This window comes from Schistocerca cancellata, chromosome 2, assembly GCF_023864275.1.
Source record: "Schistocerca cancellata isolate TAMUIC-IGC-003103 chromosome 2, iqSchCanc2.1, whole genome shotgun sequence".
NCBI lineage: Eukaryota > Metazoa > Arthropoda > Insecta > Orthoptera > Acrididae > Schistocerca > Schistocerca cancellata.
Window position 1 is genome coordinate 815,049,955 of NC_064627.1, and position 6,090 is coordinate 815,056,044.

The following is a 6,090-nucleotide window of genomic DNA, read 5'->3' on the forward strand; positions in this document are numbered from 1 at the left end:
GACTTGTAAAAGCCACTATTCGGTCGCATGGCTCCTCAGTTTGCACCACGAGACCGAGTGCACCTTGTTCCAGTCCTCCAAGCAGGGTAAAATCCGTGGCAGCATGGGGAACGGATCCCTTGTCATCCACATGGCAGTGAGACGAGCTCACCGTTCATCTGCAAAGGCAGATTAAAATTGTAGTCGTGCTCATTGTAAAGGTCTGTTGAAAACATTGGGGATTTAGCTGCATCATGTGAATTCATTTACCAATCAGCTATACACATAAAAATAATAATGATAATTACTGCGCGAACAGCACTGTCCATGGTCACTGAAAAATGTGTAGACTGAACTTACACTTAACAAGAAAGATCAATCATAAAACTCAAAATAGATTTTCTGCCAAGTAATAAAACTGTGTAATGATTTGCCCAAGGAAGTTAATGAGATAAGTAAAACAAGCTTACTTGTAAAGACAGTTACACTGTAGTTCTTAAGGAATTTATTTTACAGTGCGAAGGATTACTAGTACAACATAAATTTAGGGTTTCGTGCAAACATTATCAAAATAAATGACAATAATAAAACACATGCTTGTCATTTTACACGATACTTTCGCACTACTATGTCTTTTTCTTTTCTTTTCTGGAGATCCTTACTCCTAATACCGTGCAATGTGTATTATTTTATCCTTTTTCTGAGTTTGACGACTCGTTATGGTGGGACGCTGACTCAGTTTTTCAGGCAAGCGAATGGGAAGTTGCCGTACACGAAATGGAAAACAAACACCATCGCTATGGTCTTTGCGTTAGCTGATAATATGTGCAGTGTTACATTATGAATTATTGAGTGTATACCGTGTGTAGTGAAAAATGAATGGACAGTGTTATTCAATAACTTCTTTCAAAACAGTATTGTGTACCAGGGATAAACCGAACGAGGTTGCAGTTTTTTAATCCTTTGCATCCCAACAATATTAAAAGAATAATTTTAAAGTTATTCACAAGGTTGACCTTTATCATCGTAGTAAGGAAAGAATACTAGAAGATATGAGTAAAATTAAATATTCAGCTGTTTTAAAGAGGTGGTTTCACTATGGAATATAATTTTAAATTTTTTTTCAAAATTGATCTCTATTATCATAGTGAACAACGAATACAAGAAGAAATTGGCAAGAAGTAAACAATCAATTGTTTTACAGAAGTGGTTTTCCTTTGAAATCTCTGGGGCATACAGTTTTCATCCACCTATCTTTTTATGAGATATATTTCAAAGCAATTTCGCATTTTTCCTGGACACAATCCTACATCTCGAAAGTTCCATGAACTCATAATGCTTAAAACAAATTATGGTCCCAAAGAACAAGCAAAAATGGGCCTGAAATTTAATAAATTTGTACGAAAAGTACACACTGTCCCAGGGGTTTAATTTCGAAACCACTCATAAAAGCAGTAGTACAAACTCAATTTAGCGTTCCACTAACTTTAGATAGACTTACTTTCACTGTCAATGATCTCAAAATGATCACTACAAAAAAACTGACGCGTCACAATCTCTTACAATCACGTAGCAGAATCTCCACGCCCGCTGTTGTTTTAAGCGCTGTAAGTGACTGCTACCACGCATTTACATTCGTAGAGGTACCCGAGTGCGCTAGATACAGGGTGCCCAGGAAAGGCGTCTATGATATCAAAATTAAATATCTCGAATTCAAGATAGGCAGACGAATGCAACAAAAGGTATGCTTACTATGAAACCTGTAAGAATTTTATTCAGAAGTTAAACAGAAGTTTCGAAGTAGATCGAAAAACTGCTAACAGATGGCACTGCACACTGTTCGGCTTGTACAGTATCAGCGAGCGTGACGAAACTCATCCTCTGCAAGCAATATTTGCAATCACATCACAATCTTTTCTGCATGTCCACCGCTCAAAGTACCGGTGTGGAGCAAATGAAGAACGAAATTTGGCATCACATCCTATAGTGTCCCAATGGAAATGAATTCTGATGCTGCTCCAGCGTGGTAGGACTGTTCCGGTAGACAGCGTCTTTCAGTGTGTCCCAGACAAGCAGTCACAAGGAGACAGACCGGACGACTTAGATAGCCAGTTCACCCTTGAGTCACCAAATTTCCAATAATCCAACGCAGTGTCTCTATTTCTGAAGTTTTCATCAAAGAAGCAAAACACCGGTCTGGTGGGATGTAGTGTGGCCCCGTCTTGCATCGAACACTTGGCGCCTGGCCGACCATGCGTGGCGAAAAACTGCTCCAAAAACTGCAACGTTTCTCTCGTGGAAAAAGGGCCACTAATGCCTCTGCTCCATGCCGCAGCCAAACAGTAACTTTGGGAGAAAACAGTAGTTACGCTTCATACAAATGGGTATTTTCGTTACACAAAATCGTCAATTTTGTTTGCTCATGACTCCATTTAGGTAGAAGTGAGCTTCATCTGTGAATCAAATGCAGACAACATGAAATCCTTCATTATCGATCATTATGAGAATTTGGTACGCAAAGTCAGTCTTCCATCGCGTAGCTCCTACAGGTATGACCCAGTGGATTTTGAATGAAAACATGTGTAGGCTCTGTCTCAGTGTTTTCTATGTGCTAGAACGCTTCAAACCATTCTCTGCTGCAATTCTCCGGACAGGTTTCCTTGGATTTTGCTGAATAATTCTAGAAACCGTGGCGATATTTTCAGGAATCACAACGGATGGCCTGGAGCCAACATTCACATCTAGAACTTCAGCCGCACTGTATGTCTTTTGGAATTTGGCGAAGACCTTGGGAATGGTTTACGCATCGGATCCTTTTGGAATCATTAAACCACGTTTGAAAGCTGAATCTTGTTGCCTTGTTGTGTTTTAGCCTCTTGCATTCCAACACCAGAAAACTACGTTGTTCAATGAAATACAGGATGTCAACCTCTTCCTTCGGCACGCTAACCTCCTTCCACGTTTCGACGGTGGAACGGATCGCTCTGAGCCACGGCGCACTACTTGTGGGCACTACGTATGGCGATTACAGCGTCATCTGTTACCAGCTTTCCGAACTATTTCGAAACTTCTGTATACAATTCTTACCCAACCTTATCGTCAAACTGCATCGTACTACCCCTATTGCGGATTGTTACATTGGACTCATAGACAGCTTTCTGCAGGACAGGAAACTGTATGTCCGAGTCGACGATAAAAAGTCCGAAATGAAACTGATCTCCGCAGGAATTCCGCAGGGCTCTGTCCTTTCGCCTCTGCTTTTTAACTTATATATAAATGACACCCCAACAGTCCCCATTGTTACGGCAAGTTTTTATGCGGACGATACGGCCTTTCTGGCAACTGGACGACACTTGGACCAGCTAATCGGTAGACTGCAACGGCAACTTGCTGTAATGGAACGCTGGGCGCTGCAAAATAAGATAACGATCAACCCGACGAAGACGGCAGCCGTTATGTTCACACGGAGGAAACCAGTTCTGAACGACAGACTCCAAATAGCTGATCAATTTATCCCATGGTCGCCGGGTGTGAAGTACCTCGGTGTCTACCTTGACAAAGAATTACTATTTACGCAGCATATTGACGACAAGAAGACGGCAGCCAAGAAGATGGCGAGGATATTGATTCCGTTCCCGCAGAGTCAGGATCTCAATCCTAAGACTGAACTCCAATTGTATAAGGCAACGGTGGAACCCACAATGTTATAGGGTTCCATCTCGTGGGGAACTACGTGCGTCTTTAACTACAACCAACTCCAAGCGCTGCAAAACATTTGCTATCGATGGATCACAGGAGCTCCATGGTGGATAAGAAACGTTGACATCCGCACCGCACTCCACGAGACTACTATACAAGAGAAGGTCCATGACAAGGCTCTACGAGTTTTTGACAAAATCGATGCTCTTAGGGACGAAGTTAGACAACTAGAACCGGTACGAACGGTAAACCCTGCAAGGTGGCACAAGTATCGAGTACCGAAGTCAATAACGTTTCACCCCCCCCCCCCCCATAGGCAGTGTGTCATAACACGAGGAAGCAGTCACACATAACAGCCTAGACAATCCCACCCTCCACAGCAGATAGGCATCATCAAAGACAGCAGGCTAAAGGACCCATTGAGTGCCCATCCTAGAAGAATAAGTCATCAAGGATGATCTCTTCAGCCCACACTACACAGTATATAATTTAAAAAAATTCTTACAGCTTTCGCGATAAAATTCCGTTTATTGGAGTCGTCTATCGATTTTAGTTTTCGAGACATTTAATTCTGAAATACCGAGTGGGGTGTGGGATAGCGCAGTGGTTATCACACTGGACTCGCATTCGACAGAACGACGTTTAAACCCACGTCCAGCCGTCATACTTTAAGTTTTCCGTGATTTCTCTACATCACTCAAGGTGAATGCGGGATGGTTCCTTCGACAGGACATAGCTGCTTTCCTTCTCCATCCTTCCCTAACCCGAGCTTCTGCTCTATCTAATCACCTCGTTGTTGATGAGATCTTAAATATTAACGTGCTCCTCGTAATTCTGAAATCAGGGACTTCGCTGGAACTTTGTATCTGTGTCTTCCACTAGCATTGGTAGTTTCATACGAAAGACATTGATACCTACAAAGAAATTAATAAAATTATAGTTTAAGGCGGAAACTATTAGTTAACTGGCTGGCCGTCTATTCATCAAGATAGAGCATCCAGTCTCCATTCAGCCATCTCGATTTAGGTTTTCCGTGGTTTCCTTAAATTATTTGGAGCCGAGCAACCGCTACGGTCGCAGGTTCGAATCCTGCCTCGGGCATGGATGTGTGTGATGTCCTTAGGTTAGTTAGGTTTAATTCTAAGTTCTAGGCGACTGATGACCTCAGAAGTTAAGTCGCATAGTGCTCAGAGCCATTTGAACCATTTGAACCTTAAATTACTTTTTCTTGTTCTTAAATTGTAATACTATGACCAATATCTCAGCCACGCGTGGTAGCCGCTCGGTCTTGGGTGCCTTGTCACGGCCCGCGCAAATCCCTTCGTCGGAGGTTCGAGTCCTCCCTCGGGCATGAGTTTGTGTGTTGTCCATAGCGTATGTTAGTGTAAGTTAGATTAAGTAGTGCGTAAGCTTAGTGACCGATGACCTCAGCAGTTTGGTCCCATAAAAAAATGGTTCAAATGGCTCTGAGCAATATGGGACTTAACATCTGAGGTCGTCAGTCCCCTAGAACTTAGAACTACTTAAACCTAACTAACCTAAGGACATCACACACATCCATGCCCGAGGCAGAATGCGAACCTGTGACCGATGCAGTCGCGCGGTTCTGGACTGAAGTGCCTAGAACCACTCGTCCACCACGGTCGGCTTGGTACCATAAGACCTTACCCCAAATTTCCAAAAAATTTACCTATATCCTCGTAAAAGTGTTCCGCAATGTTACTACTATTGCATGGATACAAGTGTACAATGCCTGCCGGCCGCAGTGACCGAGCGGTTCTAGGCGCTTCAGTCTGGAACTGCGCGACCGCTACGGTCGCAGGTTCGGATCCTGCCTTGGGCATGGACGTTTGTGATGTCCTTAGGTTAGTTAGGTTTAAGTAGTTCTAAGTTCTAGGGGACTGATGACCTGAGATTTTAAGTGCCATAGTGCTCAGAGCCATTTGAACCATTTTTGTACAATGACTCTAAGAAACATAATCAGTCCAATATCTAAATTTGTTGGGTATATATTACCGCATGATCCGTTGCTGAAAACTATGCTGGGAAGGGTGGTAGAAGAAAAGAATAGCATGGTAGGTATAGGTCATGACTATACAAGGATGAGGCAGACCGTGGCTGATGTAGACTCCAGCATTAGTATTGAAATGAAAAGATAGCTAGCAAGTGACAGAAATGGAGACCCCAGGGATGGTGCCCGGAACAACCGCAGCAGCTGGCCTCCAGAGTGTGGTGTTGCGTCAGGGCGGGCGGCCCAGTACAGCGCGCTGCTGCTGCTGCGACACGGAGCGGCGCGGTGGGCGCTGTCTCCGCGGCGCCTCGGCAGCGCGCCCTTTGACCAGGCCTGCCATTGGCTGGCGTGCAGGCGCCATCTTGACGGCTGCTGTGACGTCGCTTGGCCGCAAACTCGCG